Below are 19,632 nucleotides of genomic sequence, written 5' to 3' on the forward strand. Positions count from 1 at the left end.
TCAAATATAAATGATACATTAACATTATTATTTTTAGAAAGACAAACCCAAGCAACCCACATATTTTACACGAATAATGTCATAAACAAAACTCGAACACATGATTTCAAGGTTTGAGGGGCTCTTCAATACTGTTAAGTCCAAAGCTCATTGGTTACATTAACATTATTTATTTAAAGACAGATTTCCTTATTCAATTTTAAAATTTGAATTACTATATTGCTTAGCATTAGGTTTCTTGAGTGATTGATATCACAATCAACATGGAAGCGAAAATAGTTTCCGATATAGTTAGCAAGAAATTGTTTTAAGATCAGGCAAATGATGATAGCGGCCAATTCTTCTTAACTTGTGAGAATGATCGAATAATTATGTGTAATCAGTGTTGTACGTGTGTTGATGATAAACAATTTTTTTTAAAACGAGTATTTGGAATCACTGACGAGTGAATAACCCACCCACCCGATCATTTTTCACACACAAACGCGTTTTCGGGTTTAATAAACAAAGTATTAAAAGATCTGGCTTAATAAAATGTAGGATGTGTTAGAATGTTATAATTCACCCATAATTCTTATTGATCAAAGAAGCCAAATATATAGTACATGATCTGATCTCATATCCCTTGATTTTAGGGATCCTACATTTAATATGAGATATGGATAGATATGCCTACATTTAATGCTAGATATTACATAAGATATTGTCTACGTCTAATATCCGTTAACATCCCCCCGCAGTTTGAGCGAGAGAGGAATGAACGGTCAAACTGGATTAAAACGCTAAAAACTAAATAACATTCTTCTTTCCGAGCAGACTGATATTCGTTGATGTGGTTGCGTATTGCTTGACTGCGTTTCCTTTTCCGTAACGTTTTTTTTTTTTTTTACGTCGTGGCTTGCTTTGCCTAAGGATTGAGCAGGACTTGGGCATTGAACTTTGTCGACGATAACCAGTCTTTATCGGAAGAGATTATTATTCTTATTATTAATTTTTTTCGAGGTTTGAAACCTAGTCTAGTTAGGCGGCTCATCCTAACGCCGATTATGAATGTAAAAAGTTTCACTAGATTCACGAATGATGAAAAAAAAATGATAATAAGGTTGGAGAAGAGTCCGTAAAAAATAGATATAAGAATAAAGATAAAGAGATGGTATGTAGATAAAAGGTGAGTGTCGGTAGAAAGGAATTTAGAGATTGAATGGAGTTGGTAATGGTGAGGTCCACGCTCACAAAAGATAATATAACTTTTACAAATTAAGGTGACATGCCATAAATGTTACCATGTTTCTTAACATCACTCATATTCTTTCATCTAAAATCTCAGCATCTTCCCAAATTCACAAATTAAAATAATATTGTACCGAAAATAACTAGAATACAGTAGCTGTGGAAGGCAGATAATTTTCCTGAACCAAACAGAACCATGATAGCAGAAAGAGGAAGAAGTCTATTTGGGTGAAGAAGAAAAGAAGAAAGAGGAAGGAGAGTTTGAAGTAGCAGCGGTGTATATTTCAACCGTGAGGTGGATGTTTTTTTGCAAGAAATGGAAAAACAAAAGAAAAGGATAAAGACGGGAGCTAAAACGGTGTATATTTCAACCGTGATGTTGCTGCTCCGCTGGTAATTTGACGGTGTATATTTCAACCGTGATTTGGGGGTTTTTTTTTTTTTTTGATTGCATGAAATTGAAATGCAAAAGAAAATATAGATAGAAGACCGAAGAGGTTCGGTATTGATGGTGGATAGGAAGATTTGCAACGGTGTATATTTCAACCGTATTTGTTTGAAGAAGCGGTGTATATTTCAACCGCGAGGTTAGTGATTTGCTGTGGTTTTTGGGTTTTGCAAGAAACAAGAAATTGAAAAAGATAGATAGATGACCAAAGTAGATGTTCGGCCAAGATGGGGTTAGGAAGATTTGATGGGTGGTAGAGCAGAAGCGGCACACATTCGGGCGACTAGGTTTTGGATCAAACCCTCTGATACCATGTTAGAATGTTATAATTCACCCATAATTCTTATTGATCAAAGAGGCCATATATAGTACATGATCTGATCTCATATCCCTTGATTTTAGGGATCCTACATTCAATATGAGATATGGATAGATATACTTACATTTAATGCTAGATATTACATAAGATATTGTCTACGTCTAATATTCGTTAACAGGATGTAGGATGTATGATTGCATGTTGCTAGTAGAATCATTTAAAATATTGGATTGGATAACTTGAATCATAGAGCCTACAACTTAGGAGACTTATCTTTTAAAAAAAAAGGCAAATAGTTCAAGGTTGACTCAAGGTTGGCTTCGCTTACTGAGATTGAAAAGAAAATTATTTTAACTTTGGAGTTTGATCAATTATGCATAAGAGAGTATGCAGAGGTTTTACAACAAGCACATATTAAATGGGATGTCGAGGGAATTTCAACTTCTTTCATGACATGCTTAAACAATGGAGGACGGGGCAAACGATTATAGGTGTTAGCTTGAATGGGGATTGGATCTCTGATCCGACTGAAATTAAGGAGGCGTTTTTTTCTTTTTATAAAGATAAATTTTCTCATTCGGATGATGGTTTAGAATTTTCTGTTTTGCAGCCTAATCTTTTTCGGCCAGCGATATGGGTGAGTTGGAAATTCCTACTTCTCAAGTTGAGATTCGTGAGGCGGTGTGCGATTGCGGTAGTGACAAAGCTCCGGGTCCGGATAGGTTCACTTTTGAGTTTATTAAACATTATTGGGATTCCATTCGTGTCCATTTTGTTCCTTCCATAACTTCAGCTTTTTGAGCTTTGGATGCACAAAGGTGCGAGATCGGCGTTTGTTACTTTGATTCCAAATGTTCCTAATCCAACCGGTATTAAATATTACCGTCCGATATCTTTAGTAGGCGTACAGTACAAGATTATTACTAAATTTTGGCTAACCGTCTTGCTAAGGTCATCGACTCGGTGATTGGTAAGAAACATTCCGCTTTTTTGATGGTCGACAGATTCTTGATGGTCTGTTGATTTTGTTGATTTTATCTGAGACAATGGAGTGGTTTAAGAATATGAAGAGGAAACTCCTCATTCTAAAAGTGGATTTTGAAAAGGCTTACGACTCGGTCTCTTGGCATTTTCTTGATTATATAATCAGGTTTTGGTACGAGGTGGCGCAAGTGGATTTCTATGGTTCTTAATCATGCACGCACATCGATTCTTATTAATGGCAGCCCTACTAAAGAGTTTGAGATTCAAAGAGGGTTACGATAAGGGGGTACGATAGGTATGTTTTTCTTTCTTTTAATTGTGGATGGGTTGCGTTTATTAGATCCGAGATAGAGTTGCGGAGGGTTTAATTCATGGTGCGTATGTTGGTAACCCCGGAATAAATATTCCACACCTTATTTATGTGGATGATGCGGTGATTGTATGCAAATGGCATAAAGAGAGCCTTTTTAACGCCATTAACATGTTTAATGATCTTTTGGCATTTTCATGTCTTATAATTAATGTTTCAAAATCTCATATATTATGGACTTCGAGTGCAAGGGGAATTTTCGAATTTACCTATGTTGTGGTTTGTTCTTGGGGTGGACTACTGTTTACTCATTTGGGGATTCCTATTTGTCTAAATATGATTCGGATCGGTAGTTGGTAGATGTTGGTCAATAGATTCAGTAAGAGATTGGCGAGATGGAAGGCTAACATGCTTTCTATTGGTGGTAGACCAACATTGGTTAAAGCGGTGTTGGGTAGTCTTGAAATTTTTTATTTATCAACTTTTTAATGTCCGGAGACTACAATTAATGAACTTGAAAGTATCATAGCATCGTTTTTTTAGGGGTAATATGGAAAACAAACGAAAGATGCATTGGGTTCGACGGGATAACACTATGGCTGTTTGATAGCTTTCAATCAATCTCTTATATGTAAACGGCTTTGGCGTTTGCGTTAAGACTCGAATTCTTTTTAGTCTAGGGTGTTTTGATGCTATTTATGGCCCTACAACATGATTAAAGGGTGGCTTGGTACATGGGCATGGTATGGAATAATATAATTGGTTCACATAATTCAATTGCAGCCAAAGAGATATTACCAAGTTATGCATTTATACGTTTATGTGTGGGGATGATAAACTCATATGCTTTTGGAAGGGAAAGATGGGATTATTTTGAAAAACAAATTCCCAATCTTTATCATTTAGATGTTGACAAAGATTGCAAGCTTGCCAATTGGTTGATGGAAGGAATCTGGTTATGGAATTGGTTCCATGATCTTCAAGGCACTTGAACGGCTTCACACTTTGCTGATTTGGTTGTTGATACTCGAGATTGAATAGGAAGAAAACTCTATGCAGCGACAGTGTTCGACGATTCGTGGGTTTGATTTATAGCTAATGATGGTGTTTTTCAGGTAGGCATCACTCGAAGGCATATAGATTCAAGTGTTCTTCATGGTGACACCGTTCGAACTACTTGGGAGAGGTCGTTGACTCGTAAGGTAAATAATTTCATTCATATATTTTGGTTGGATAGGTAGTATACTCGTTTTAATTTTTCAGCTCGTGACATGGAAATTAATGACATTGGGTCCCCTTTATATTCGTATCGTGTGGAATCTGAAATGACCCGTCCTAATCCATCTGGACGAAGTCTTCAACAGCAGGTCCCATTGCGAGGTTCTGACCTCTATATGCCCTGAATGACTCCATGTAATATGAGCAAATGCATAGCGGAAGGTTTCTTTCATACCTGAGAATAAACATGCTTTAAAGTGTCAACCAAAAGGTTGGTGAGTTCATAGGTTTATCATAAACAATAAAATTCATCATTTTGATAGACCACAAGATTTAAATGCTGTATGGTACAAATGGGCCCAAATCCTATACCCACATATAATGTACATGTGATATCTTTTAAATACAGTACACCTTTCTCGTGTACGAAATCATCTTTCATAAATCTTAGTAACCGTACACATATCTTGTGCACAAAAATAACATACACATAACCTGTGTATAAAATCATTCTCTCGATACATAACATTCACATCATTTGGTGGCAATTATCATGTCCACATAATTCAATGGTGGCCATTATCATGTCCACATAATTCAATGGTGGCAATTATCATGTCCACATAATTCAATGGTGGCAATTATCATGTCCACATAATTCAATAATAATCCGCAGAACTTCTGTCTGCATAATAATTCATTCAAGGAATGTTTTGCTTGTGTCTATCTCGTCAAACATTTATAAAAGCATTTCATGTATTCGCAGTTCAAAATATATTTCAAAAGCATTTAATAGAGCAGTTGTAAAAATAGCGCATGTATTCTCAGTCCCAAAAATGTAAAGAGTAAAAGGGAATCAAATGAACTCACCATATTGTATTTTGTAGTAAAAATACATATGACTATATTGAATAATTGAACAATGCAGGGTTGGCCTCGGATTCACGAACCTATATCGATTGTATATCTATTAAAACGTATAATCGTAATCGAATAAATTTATGTATATTATATCTTAGTTTATATGTTATATGTATTTAATTTGTATATATTTAAAATGATTAATATTTATACATGTAGATATTTTAATATGTATTTTAGTATTTTATCAATAATTTGTTATTTGTAATATTTATAAAAAAAATGTTAATATGTTTAGTATATAATTTATATGTAATATAAGTATAACATTTATTTGTTATAAAAATAATAATAAAAATGATGATTAAAATACTAATGATAATTAAAATAGTAATGATAATAATAATGATAGTTTTTAATAATAATGTAAAATAATAATAATAATAATAATATTGAAAATAATAATGTTTTTATAATAAAATCATTTCATTAATAATAATAATAATAATAATAATAATAATAATAATAATAATAATAATAATAATAATAATAATAATAATAATAATAATAATAATAATAGTAATGATAAAAGTATTAGTAATACTACCTCACAAGAATAGGCTCCAAAAAAATAAATAAATGCCCTTGCCAAGACTCGAACCCGCAACCTCTCGCTCATTCGTAACACTCCTTAACCATTCAACTGTCCTCGTTTTTCTATTGCCATCTGTATCCTAAATTTAGTTAACCCATTTTTCACTAGCAACCACAAATGGGTCTCGGCCCAATAGAAATTAATTAAAAGCCCACTAAGACTAATAATGTGTTGGGCTTAAGGAGTCCAATAAAACCGCCTGCTTTATATCCTCCGTTTCCTGTAACCTGTCGGTTCATCCCCAAATCATACGAACACCCCAAATCTTCTTCTAGGTTAACCTTTATAAAAAAAATCAAATCACAAAATCAAATGAACTTACTTCATAGATCCACGCTTAATACGTTTTGCAAAGGAATCAAGGCTGTGATCATCAACAAGTTCGAATTTTTGGTTAAGAATAACGGCGATGGTGATGATGAAGTTAAGAAATCGAAATCCAAAGTGTATCAGGTATGAATTTCTTCTTGAAATATGTTTAGAAACCCTCGTAGTTAATCAATTTTCCAGGTTCATTGTGATGTAATCCATTTGTTTGGTTTGATTGTTATTAACTAGCATATAAAAAAAAATAGGAACAACAGGCAGCAGCATAATAATCGTATAACAGTGATAATCATAAAGTAATTGAGTTTTTCTAATTTACTATGATTTAGACAGGGAGACAGGAGCGATTATAGCAGCTGTAATGGTGCTATTGACAGAAAAATAGAAAGTTTATAGTGTGACAGCTGTAGCTTCTCATGTAGGTTTTGTTTGGTTTAATAAATTAGTAAATAATGAATCATAATTGTGTTCAATAATAGATAATAAGGTTGAGGCTGTGTGATTGAAAAATTGAAGATGAAGTTGGGCTGTTTTGATTGGAAACAGGATAAACAAGTATAGCAGCTTACAGTGGTTGTGGCATTTTTTTAGATTGAGTCGATCAAGATGGGTGTCGTGGTGGAAGTGGCTGTGGTGCTAATTGTGACCAAAATAGACTGTATAATATATGTTCTTCGATGTGTAAGAGTAAGGACAAAGGACCTTACAACAATATTCATTCTATTGTGTTTGCAGGTTTATGGTCATTGATGTTGGTGATCGAGAAATAGAAGAACAGAAGCAGGTGGCTGTTTTATTGCCATTGTTTGTCTCGTACAGAGTTGAAATAAACAAGAACGTAGACAACGAGTTTAACTATATTACAAGATTGAAACTGAAAATGAGTAAGATGCAATGCAACTTACGATGCATTCTTGAGTTAATTTATACAGTGGTTTTTCAGTTCCAGGTTCAATGGGTTATTGAAATAATGATCAAATGGAAGAGAGAGTAGGAAAATAGTAGATAGTTTTGGTTCCTGGTTTGATAAATGAAAACAGGCAGAAAGATAGCGAGGTAAAAGATAATAGAATGAAAAGCTAAGGGTAGTGATATATATTTGTTGTTCTTCTGCATTAGTACATGTATATAATATATATTAAGTTAGATAGTGGATGGTTTGGTTGATTGTCGAGAAGAATGAAACAAGAAGATGGGTTTTGAAGTTTGAAGATAAAAGACATATAGAAGTGGTGTTAGGTTGTAGGTGATTATGTAATTCGGTGTGTTTACAAGAGAATGAAGAAGAGTGTGGCATTCCCTCCCATGTGATATGGGTTCATTGATTGTTATAATTGATTAAAGAAGTCGACAGCAATATTTGTGCCAAGGAGGAACAAGCCAAGGAGGAACAAACAAAGAAAATATAAAGTAGATATTGATGTACAACTGAATTCGTTTGTTAATGTGAATTGGTTTTTGTTATTTACCAAAATCAGAGGCAGGAACCAATCAAGAAAAAGGGAAGAAAGAAAATGATAGAAAGTAGATAGCGAAAGTTATCGATGATATGTATATGTATATCTTGTATCATGTAATTTATCTAATATTCCATCACTATAGTAAATTATTTGTATGATATAAATTGTGATAGGTAACATAAAGTTGACAGAGGAAAAGGTAGTGGTTTGCACTTCACTTTCATTGTATGTGTCTATATTTCATATGCCCTTTTTATTTTATATATTAGATTTAGATGAAGATTGAAATCAATCACAGTGAGCCTTCTTAAAAAGTGAATTGCACAATTGATGGAATTCTTGAGTTGTGTAATGATATATGATAATATTATTATATATATTTAAGTGTAATATATTCAAGTGTAATAAAGTACCATGTAAATGTAATTATGTAGTGAGACTTGCCGAGTATGAAAACAAAGTATAAGTGGTTTGCTTTAAGCTTTTTGTTTGCATATATATAAAAAAAATTGACAGGAAATATATATAAGAAAAAGAAAGGAACGAACAAAGTGAAATTAATATTTTATCTATTTCAAATCTTTAACTAATAAAACGTGTGATATGACTTTACAGCTCTCATATTTGCAATATTATGCAGACGGTTTTCACAAAGTGCTATATCGCTTCCGTGATTAACTTAGTTGCGGACAAAAGTATTCGGAAAAATATATATATATATATATATATATATATATATATATATATATATATTTATTTATTTATTTCAATAATAGATTTTATTATCTTATATTATTTTACTTTACAAAATTTAATTCTAATAACTAAATACTATAAAATTATATTTCTAATTATTATTATTATTATTATTATATATATCTATTTACAATTAATTGTTCGTGAATCGTCGAGAATAGTCGAAGGTCGAATGCATATATGAAAACAGTTCAAAAGTTTTTGAGACTCAACATTACAGACTTTGCTTATCGTGTCGAATTCATATTAAGATTAAGTTTAAATTTAGTCAGAAATTTCTGGGTCGTCACAGTACCTACCCGTTAAAGAAATTTCGTCCCGAAATTTGAGTGAGGTGTTTATGGTTAACAATAAATATGTTTTCATGACGCATACGAGCTGAAAATTTGAGTTTTATCATTATTGAATATTATGGATAATTCAACTCGATTCTGTAAAGAGTACGAGTGAAGCTATCACCAAATAATGAAATGAAAAAGACTAGTTTCATCATACTTTTGAGTAGTCATGGTTGAATTTAGAAAATAAGGTGCGTCTTAACTTTTGACATTGTCTTGATTGAATTCCGGAATTCAAGGGTTTTAAAGAAAATCTTCAAAATCTAAAAGATTTGATTCTTCGGCGAGTAAGGAAATTAAGATCTCTATAATTAAATACAGTGATCTGCTTCGATTACTCTGTCTAATATTCCATTATAAATTAAGCCCTTCCGTTCTATTATTCTCACCATTCCTATACTTTCTTTCTTAGTTTATACATCCCAAAAGATTGTGAAAATGCTTAATTCTATTCTAATCCTTGATATTTTTCTAATTAACATTTATATCATCCCTCTTTTCAATCTTTCAACAGAAAAATCTGTTAATCCCTACTATTACCTTGGGGTTATAGTATTTATAATTCTCCCGTGTCTTTATCTTACTATACGTATTGATATACACGGTTTGTAATTTATGTGTTGTTATCGGACTTTATATTTTTCCTTATATTTCGGAGTTCCATGCTTTTGTTTCTTCTTCCCGACTTTGAGTCAAGCGTATAATGGTCCAGAATTCGTAGGTATGGAGTTTTGAATGATCATAATGTTCTAAGTAAGAAAGAACGTAATAGCACAAGTTGATTTGTGAAATTACCAGATTCACTGAGAATAGAACTATCAAGAATATACTATCTTAATATGTTCAGAAGTTAAGCAGAATGAAAGAGCTATGTAACATGGCACATGATGATGTTATTATCTGCTGTGAACCATCATCACGTTTCATTAAAAACTCAGCATGACTTACTGTAATATAATCACGTTGGTCGGGCGTCATTATATTATACTAACCCATGCTTCAATTTCCAACACTTCTGACAATTCATTCATAATTTACACTTAGATGTTACAGAAGTTTCCTATATAATGGAATATAGAAAACACGAAGAGGTAGATAATTTCGGACAAGAATATTTATGAAAATATCTTCGGAAATATCGAAGATATTTATGATGATATTTTGGGATTTCTAAGTTCGAAGGTTGATGAAGAAAAATTTTCCGCAAGATTTTAACATGACTTCGGAGCAAGATATTCTCTAAAGATTTCAACGGATCCAGAATTACCTAGATTCTTTGAATATAGGGTATGGTCCTTGTATTTCTCCTTGGTCTCCTTCGTGGTTAGCTCAATCCGTTTTTTTTCAGTTCCAACTTTTCTGAGCTTTACCAACATACTATTCTTTATCATCAAACTTTCGATGATTAAGGTCATTTACGGTTGTCTACAGTTTCTGCTGCTTCATTCAGCTTTTTCAACATTCAGAGTATTGATTTGTAGACTGAGTGCTTTTCAGAATTTCAGAATGAAAGATCATAATTCTAAGAGATAAATGTTATACATATAACTGTTGATGTAGATATGCTGTGAGTTTTCAAAGTACTGATTGCTGATTCCCGGTAATTGGTATGGCAGTTCTCGTTACAAGATGCGGATGAGTATATGATAGGGTTTCTATGAATAAATATAATAATTTATCAGAGAGATTTAAGCCAAGAAGCAACGAGGTTGCTGGTACTTCTGCTGGTAATATGGTGGAATATAAAAGGTTCCCTGGTAACAATAAAAGAGCACGCATTTATATCAAGGTTATAATAAGGTTGTTTGGAACAAAAAGTCGAAGTTGACTTGCTGGAGCTGTGACAAAATTTGCTACTTTGAAAAGGGATTGTAAAGCTATTTTTTTTTGTAGTAACAACGCTAAAGGAGCTAGCACATATACGTGTTAAACGTTTACTGAGGTTCCGAGTATTTTCAGGTGTATATCTACATGCATCAATCTTTTCTTCCGTAGATGAAGTATGATTGTTTCATCTTCTCAATTGAGGTATTTTCAAGAATCATGAAAGGTTTAAACGCAGATTGTAATCGTCAAGATACAAATAAGGTTTAAAATGAAATCAAGTGGCAAACTTGAAGAATTGTTTAGTTTCATATGTTATAAATAATATTTTAATTCATTTTAATTGTCCAATGTTGGCAGTTCACAGTCGATAGTCCACAGTTAACAGTCTAATAATTCATTAATATATAATATTCGAATTAATTAATATGTATCGTGACCCGTATACGTCTCAGACTCGATCACAACTCAAACTATATATATTATTGTAGAATCAACCTCAACCCTGTATAGCTAACTCCTGCATTACTGCTGTGACGACCCCGTCAAAACACTTAACGGATCCGTCAGTTGGTCCCATAGCTTGATCGGACTTAAATGAATTAAATAAACAAAGTTGCATTCTTTTATTTCAAAATGTTCCCCAAAAAGGAAACAAACCAAATTAAGTAGTTTGAAAACCAACCAACCATAATATGAAACCAAAAGTTGACACAAAACATTGCCAACAATCCCACAATTTAAATTATCCAAAATAGAATGCAAACTTAAGTTTCATAAATTGTTTCATAAAATCTGCCCAAATGCATGCAGACTTTTCTAACGACAGCGGAAGCATCAAATAACTCAAGTACCTGTGAAAACATGCAAGTAAACTGTCAACACAAAGGTTGAGTGAATTATAGGTTTAAATAAATAAGTAAACTTTAGACCACAAGATTTAAAAATGTTAGAAAACATTAAACATTATTCCATTATCAATGAGCCACCTGGTAACCACTTAACCCTTTATTTACCCTTGCCAAACACAATAAAAATATACACTTGGACAGTGTATCTACAACAAATTACGAAGTACTAAACATTCCGATTATAAATTGCTAGCGCGACTAGCTCGAAATGGGGTTGTCAAACCCGATAGATCTATCCATAGGATTCGCGTTCACCGGTAGAAACCAATGATTACAGTTACCAGACTAGGGAATATTTTTGTCCAACTCACAATGAATAATTAAATTTAACTGTTACTTGTGTCTAAACGTAAATAAAAATCTGCATGTAATCACATCCCAAAAATATACTTTGAAAAGTATGTAAAAACGGGACTATAACTCACCTTAAATAGCAACTGAAGAAATCTCACAAACACGCGAACAGCAAGTAAAGTAATGTGATCAAGAAAGATCACAACGCCGACCTATAAATAAAGCAGGTCGAAATAAATAACTAACTTAGGCCAAGTCTTAGTATGATAGCTATTGTACATGTTGCAAGTAGGCATAGAACATTACTCAGCAAGCATCGGTTTGATTGGAGCAGCATAAGGACACACACTTTCTATTTTTAGAAAGTTTCTATTTTTAGCAGGTTTCCATTTTTGGAAAGTTTTCTATTTTAGGAAAGTTTCTATTTTTGGAAAGTTTCTATTTTTGGAAAGTTTCTATTTTTGGAAAGTTTCTATTTTTGGAAAGTTTCCAAATTTAGAAAGTTCTATTTTTAGAAAGTTTTGAAGTTAGGAAAGTTTCCTTATTTAGAAAGTCAACAGAAGTCAACTGAAAGTCAAAGTCAACCGAAAGTCAACTCAAAAGTCAACCTTGGTCAAACATAGTCAACATTAATTTTAAAAGTGTAAGTTATAATAATAACATAGGTTATAATGTTATTTAAAGTCAAAAGTGTATAATAATGTCTTAACATAAGTTTAATTAAATAAAATGAATTATTAAAGTTAATATAAGTTGAAATGTTATAATTAGTATAACATAAGTATTTAATTAATTAATTAAATATCAATCATAATATAAATATTATTAATTTATAATAAATTTTAAATCATATCATAAGTATTATTAATTAATAATGAATTATTAATCATATCATGAGTTTCTAATTAAAATTATTAAATCATAAGTATTTAATAATTAAGTCATAATTAAATAATAATTAAGTCTTATAATAATTAAATAATTATTTAATATTTATTATAAGTCTTTTAATAATTTCTCAAAAACAAATTTAATACTTATCATAAGTATTTTCCTTTAATAATAAAAGTATTATTAATCATAAGTCTAATTAAAATGTTAATGAAATTATAATTAATAATTAAATGATATAATAAATATTTATATCATAAGTTTTAAATAATAATAATTACTTCTTTTATCTTAAGTAATTAATTAATAATGAATTCCATAAATTTTATCATAAGTTTAATCATTAACCATAAGTTTTAAGTTTAAAAGTTCGCCGGGTCGTATCTTGAGCCCCGGGCGTCGGTTTCGGGCAAGCCACATATGTAACTTCACCTACTCAAACCACCCGACACATTTATGAACTCAAGAACACTCCAAGAACAGTCCCTAGGTCGTGGATATCAGCCATGACATCAATTGGGAAAATCATTTTACTCAAAACAGTAATTCGGGCGAAACGGGTGAACCGTGGCTCGGATTTAGGTGACCCGAACATGAATATTCGTCTCACCATCAGTCCTAACCAAATGAGGCACCCTAAAGATACCAAGGATGGTCACAAAGTCGGACCCAACCTTGTTCATGCCAAGAACACCTTTCAATCTTTAACAAAAACCAAATTAAGCGTATCTAGGGCTCCGGGAATCGAAACGACATGAATCCGGAGTCTAAAATTAATGTCTTGATGAGAGGAACTCATTTATGTACTTTATTTTAACATTCATATCAGTTACAAAGTCAGAATATACGTTTCAAACTGCTGTCCAAAATTTACAAACCGAAATCATACGCAAACGAGTAATTCTACGCATTCAAACAACAATACACTAACTTATACACATCATACTAATCATATAACATATAAAATCAGTAAAATAATTGAAAATTCAAAAAGCTAGGGTTAGGGTTTATACCCTAATCGAGAATCAAAGTATATGATCGCGTAGGGAACGAAGAGGAGAACACGTTTATGTAGATGATCTCTTGATCCAAGCTAGCTTTTTGATGAAGATGGTGGTTTATGGTGGTGATGGTGGCGGTACAAAGAGGGAGGAGAGGAGAGGGTGAGAGCAAAAATAAAACTAGGTCTTGAAAAATTGGGAAAGTGATAAACAAAATCTCAAAAAAAGAAAAATAAGGAGAAGGGATCCCCTCCCCCCCTTGGCTTCGGCCGAAATTGCTTGGGGGTGGGCCCCATGGGTCCAATTTTGCTAAATGGTGAAATCCTTGTGGCCGAAACCCGAAACGCGAAAACACGCTTACGCGATTAAAAATCCGGAAAGATAACGAACGCGCGACGAAAAATAAATATAAATACACCTACTAATAATATGACCTTAAAATATCATATTTAAAATATTTAGGATTTAAAAATCCAGAAAACTCGACCGTTGGTTTAAAAACCGAAAAGATTCGCCGGATGGAAATCCGCGGAACGTAGAAACGTATAATTTAAAATATGAATACATATATCCACATAACACATAATAATTATTATATATATATTATTATTACAAAAAAAATAATAATATAGGTCATGGAAATGACGTGGCACACTAACAGTTAACGGTCGTTAAATAGTTAACGAAAGAAAATAACGGAAAAAGTAGGGTCGTGACAACTGCATATAGAGTGTCTATGGTTATTCTAAATAATATATATATATGCGTCGATATGATATGTCAAAACCTTGTATACGTGTCCCGATATTTAAAGTGAGTAAAATAAATCACAGAAATTAAATGACAATAAATAAAATTGCGATAATTAACTTGCGATAAATAAACTGCGATAAATAAAATGTAATCAGTTAGCTAGGAACAGTTAGCGTGGATTCTTAACAAAATTTCTCATAGTTAATTTGTTTGTTTCTAACAAATTTTATTTTGTCCAATGTTTTCTTCATTATGCCACTTGTTGGATTCTGATAGGTCAAAATCTAAATATGAAATTGAATGAAAATGGTTATTCTGTGGTGAGCGGATTCGTATATCTGTAGATGTAAGTAGGATAGTAAATGACTGTTGAATTAGATTCGAAGAATGTACAGTGTAACTTATTAATGTGAAATCTAAATATTCCTCGGGTATTACCTACCCGTTAAAATATTTTCACCATTAACAGTTTGTACAAAAGGATTTTCAATTACAATCTTTATGAAAATATACTTACATATATATTTCCTTCAGATATAATCATAGATTTAATGAGTTAATATAATATTAATCTCATTTTATTTACCGTTATAACTAGAATACATAATCTCTAAAACATTAGAGATTACATAATCGTCATGAAGAACGAAGATAATTGATGTAGAATGATACGTAGAACGATGATTGTACTCGAGGTACTGAATGAGATGTTGAGGCACGGATTGTTGGTGGTACTAGTGTTGTTACTGATGATACTGTTGGTATCGGTGATGTTGCTAAAGCTGGTAAATTTTGCACCATATTCTCCGAATTTATTACTCGGGCGCGAAGCTCGTTGACTTCTTCCATTACTCCGGATGATTGTCGGTCAGGACGAGCGGATGAATAAGGTTTAGAATTGTGGATAATATATAGTAGTTACGAGATATCCTAGAAATGAGGGTGAAAATAGTGTGTCGGACTGATTCGCCGGTAAGTGCTTCAGGTTCATTGCCAAGAGGTGAATTCGGTTGGTGGAAAGGATCGCCTTCTTCTCGTCTCCATTGATTAAGTCGACTACAAACCCATCAGATGAATTGGGGATGGCTGATTGATTGATTCATTCTGGTGACCCCGCTTTCGGAGCTTAGGTGAATATCCATGTCGAAATAGCTGTCGGAATAACTATCGGAATAGCTATCGGAATCTGAGGAACTCGAACTGGTTGAGGGATTCATCTCGTACGATCAGATGATGGATTTTTGATAAGAAATAGATTATAGAATGGAGATTAGTACCGTGGAATACATAATTTACATATGCATATATAATACCAAAATCCCATAAGTTACGGAGGAATCTATGGAAGCTGTCAGGAAAGGTCTATAGTAACAGATACGCTAAGATATGAATTTTGTCTATACACTATCGATGCACTAAATGCAGTAAGAAGTGTCTAGACTTAAAATAATAAGCAAGTAATTCCCTAAGAATGATAAGCAGGTAATTTTTGACACGAAATGATAAGCAAAACTTTTGACATGCAGACACGGTCGAAGTCCAGACTTACTAATGCATCTAAACAACTATCAGTTAGACACACTAATGCAAGACCTAGTTCGCTAAGACCACCGCTCTGATACCAACTGAAATGACCCGTCCTAATCCATCTGAACGAAGTCTTCAACAGCTGGTCCCATTGCGAGGTTCTGACCTCTATATGCCCTGAATGACTCCATGTAATATGAGCAAATGCATAGCGGAAGGTTTCTTTCATACCTGAGAATAAACATGCTTTAAAGTGTCAACCAAAAGGTTGGTGAGTTCATAAGTTTATCATAAACAATAAAATTCATCATTTTGATAGACCACAAGATTTAAATGCTGTATGGTACAAATGGGCCCAAATCTTATACCCACATATAATGTACATGTGATATCTTTTAAATACAGTACACCTTTCTCGTGTACGAAATCATCTTTCATAAATCTTAGTAACCGTACACATATCTTGTGCACAAAAATAACATACACATAACCTGTGTATAAAATCATTCTCTCGATACATAACATTCACATCATTTGGTGGCAATTATCATGTCCACATAATTCAATGGTGGCCATTATCATGTCCACATAATTCAATGGTGGCAATTATCATGTCCACATAATTCAATGGTGGCAATTATCATGTCCACATAATTCAATAATAATCCGCAGAACTTCTGTCTGCATAATAATTCATTCAAGGAATGTTTTGCTTGTGTCTATCTCGTCAAACATTTATAAAAGCATTTTATGTATTCGCAGTTCAAATTATATTTCAAAAGCATTTAATAGAGCAGTTGTAAAAATAGCGCATGTATTCTCAGTCCCAAAAATGTAAAGAGTAAAAGGGAATCAAATGAACTCACCATATTGTATTTTGTAGTAAAAATACATATGACTATATTGAATAATTGAACAATGCAGGGTTGGCCTCAGATTCACGAACCTATATCGATTGTATATCTATTAAAACGTATAATCGTAATCGAATAAATTTATGTATATTATATCTTAGTTTATATGTTATATGTATTTAATTTGTATATATTTAAAATGATTAATATTTATACATGTAGATATTTTAATATGTATTTTAGTATTTTATCAATAATTTGTTATTTGTAATATTTATAAAAAAAATGTTAATATGTTTAGTATATAATTTATATGTAATATAAGTATAACATTTATTTGTTATAAAAATAATAATAAAAATGATGATTAAAATACTAATGATAATTAAAATAGTAATGATAATACTAATGATAGTTTTTAATAATAATGTAAATTAATAATAATAATAATAATATTGAAAATAATAATGTTTTTATAATAAAATCATTTCATTAATAATAATAATAATAATAATAATAATAATAATAATAATAATAATAATAATAATAATAATAATAATAATAATAATAATAATAATAATAATAATAGTAATGATAAAAGTATTAGTAATACTACCTCACAAGAATAGGCTCCAAAAAAATAAATAAATGCCCTTGCCAAGACTCGAACCCGCAACCTCTCGCTCATTCGTAACACTCCTTAACCATTCGACTGTCCTCGTTTTTCTATTGCCATCTGTATCCTAAATTTAGTTAACCCATTTTTCACTAGCAACCACAAATGGGTCTCGGCCCAATCGAAATTAATTAAAAGCCCACTAAGACTAATAATGTGTTGGGCTTAAGGAGTCCAATAAAACCGCCTGCTTTATATCCTCCGTTTCCTGTAACCTGTCGGTTCATCCCCAAATCATACGAACACCCCAAATCTTCTTCTAGGTTAACCTTTATAAAAAAAATCAAATCACAAAATCAAATGAACTTACTTCATAGATCCACGCTTAATACGTTTTGCAAAGGAATCAAGGCTGTGATCATCAACAAGTTCGAATTTTTGGTTAAGAATAACGGCGATGGTGATGATGAAGTTAAGAAATCGAAATCCAAAGTGTATCAGGTATGAATTTCTTCTTGAAATATGTTTAGAAACCCTCGTAGTTAATCAATTTTCCAGGTTCATTGTGATGTAATCCATTTGTTTGGTTTGATTGTTATTAACTTGCATATAAAAAAAATAGGAACAACAGGCAGCAGCATAATAATCGTATAACAGTGATAATCATAAAGTAATTGAGTTTTTCTAATTTACTATGATTTAGACAGGGAGACAGGAGCGAGTATAGCAACTGTAATGGTGCTATTGACAAAAAAATAGAAAGTTTATAGTGTGACAGCTGTAGCTTCTCATGTAGGTTTTGTTTGGTTTAATAAATTAGTAAATAATGAATCATAATTGTGTTCAATAATAGATAATAAGGTTGAGGCTGTGTGATTGAAAAATTGAAGATGAAGTTGGGCTGTTTGATTGGAAACAGGATAAACAAGTATAGCAGCTTACAGTGGTTGTGGCATTTTTTTAGATTGAGTCGATCAAGATGGGTGTCGTGGTGGAAGTGGCTGTGGTGCTAATTGTGACCAAAACAGACTGTATAATATATGTTCTTCGATGTGTAAGAGTAAGGACAAAGGACCTTACAACAATATTCATTCTATTGTGTTTGCAGGTTTATAGTCATTGATGTTGGTGATCGAGAAATAGAAGAACAGAAGCAGGTGGCTGTTTTATTGCCATTGTTTGTCTCGTACAGAGTTGAAATAAACAAGAACGTAGACAACGAGTTTAACTATATTACAAGATTGAAACTGAAAATGAGTAAGATGCAATGCAACTTACGATGCATTCTTGAGTTAATTTATACAGTGGTTTTTCAGTTCCAGGTTCAATGGGTTATTGAAATAATGATCAAATGGAAGAGAGAGTAGGAAAATAGTAGATAGTTTTGGTTCCTGGTTTGATAAATGAAAACAGGCAGAAAGATAGCGAGGTAAAAGATAATAGAATGAAAAGCTAAGGGTAGTGATATATATTTGTTGTTCTTCTGCATTAGTACATGTATATAATATATATTAAGTTAGATAGTGGATGGTTTGGTTGATTGTCGAGAAGAATGAAACAAGAAGATGGGTTTTGAAGTTTGAAGATAAAAGACATATAGAAGTGGTGTTAGGTTGTAGGTGATTATGTAATTCGGTGTGTTTACAAGAGAATGAAGAAGAGTGTGGCATTCCCTCCCATGTGATATGGGTTCATTGATTGTTATAATTGATTAAAGAAGTCGACAGCAATATTTGTGCCAAGGAGGAACAAGCTAAGGAGGAACAAACAAAGAAAATATAAAGTAGATATTGATGTACAACTGAATTCGTTTGTTAATGTGAATTGGTTTTTGTTATTTACCAAAATCAGAGGCAGGAACCAATCAAGAAAAAGGGAAGAAAGAAAATGATAGAAAGTAGATAGCGAAAGTTATCGATGATATGTATATGTATATCTTGTATCATGTAATTTATCTAATATTCCATCACTATAGTAAATTATTTGTATGATATAAATTGTGATAGGTAACATAAAGTTGACAGAGGAAAAGGTAGTGGTTTGCACTTCACTTTC

This window comes from Rutidosis leptorrhynchoides, chromosome 6 (genome assembly GCF_046630445.1).
Source record: "Rutidosis leptorrhynchoides isolate AG116_Rl617_1_P2 chromosome 6, CSIRO_AGI_Rlap_v1, whole genome shotgun sequence".
NCBI lineage: Eukaryota > Viridiplantae > Streptophyta > Magnoliopsida > Asterales > Asteraceae > Rutidosis > Rutidosis leptorrhynchoides.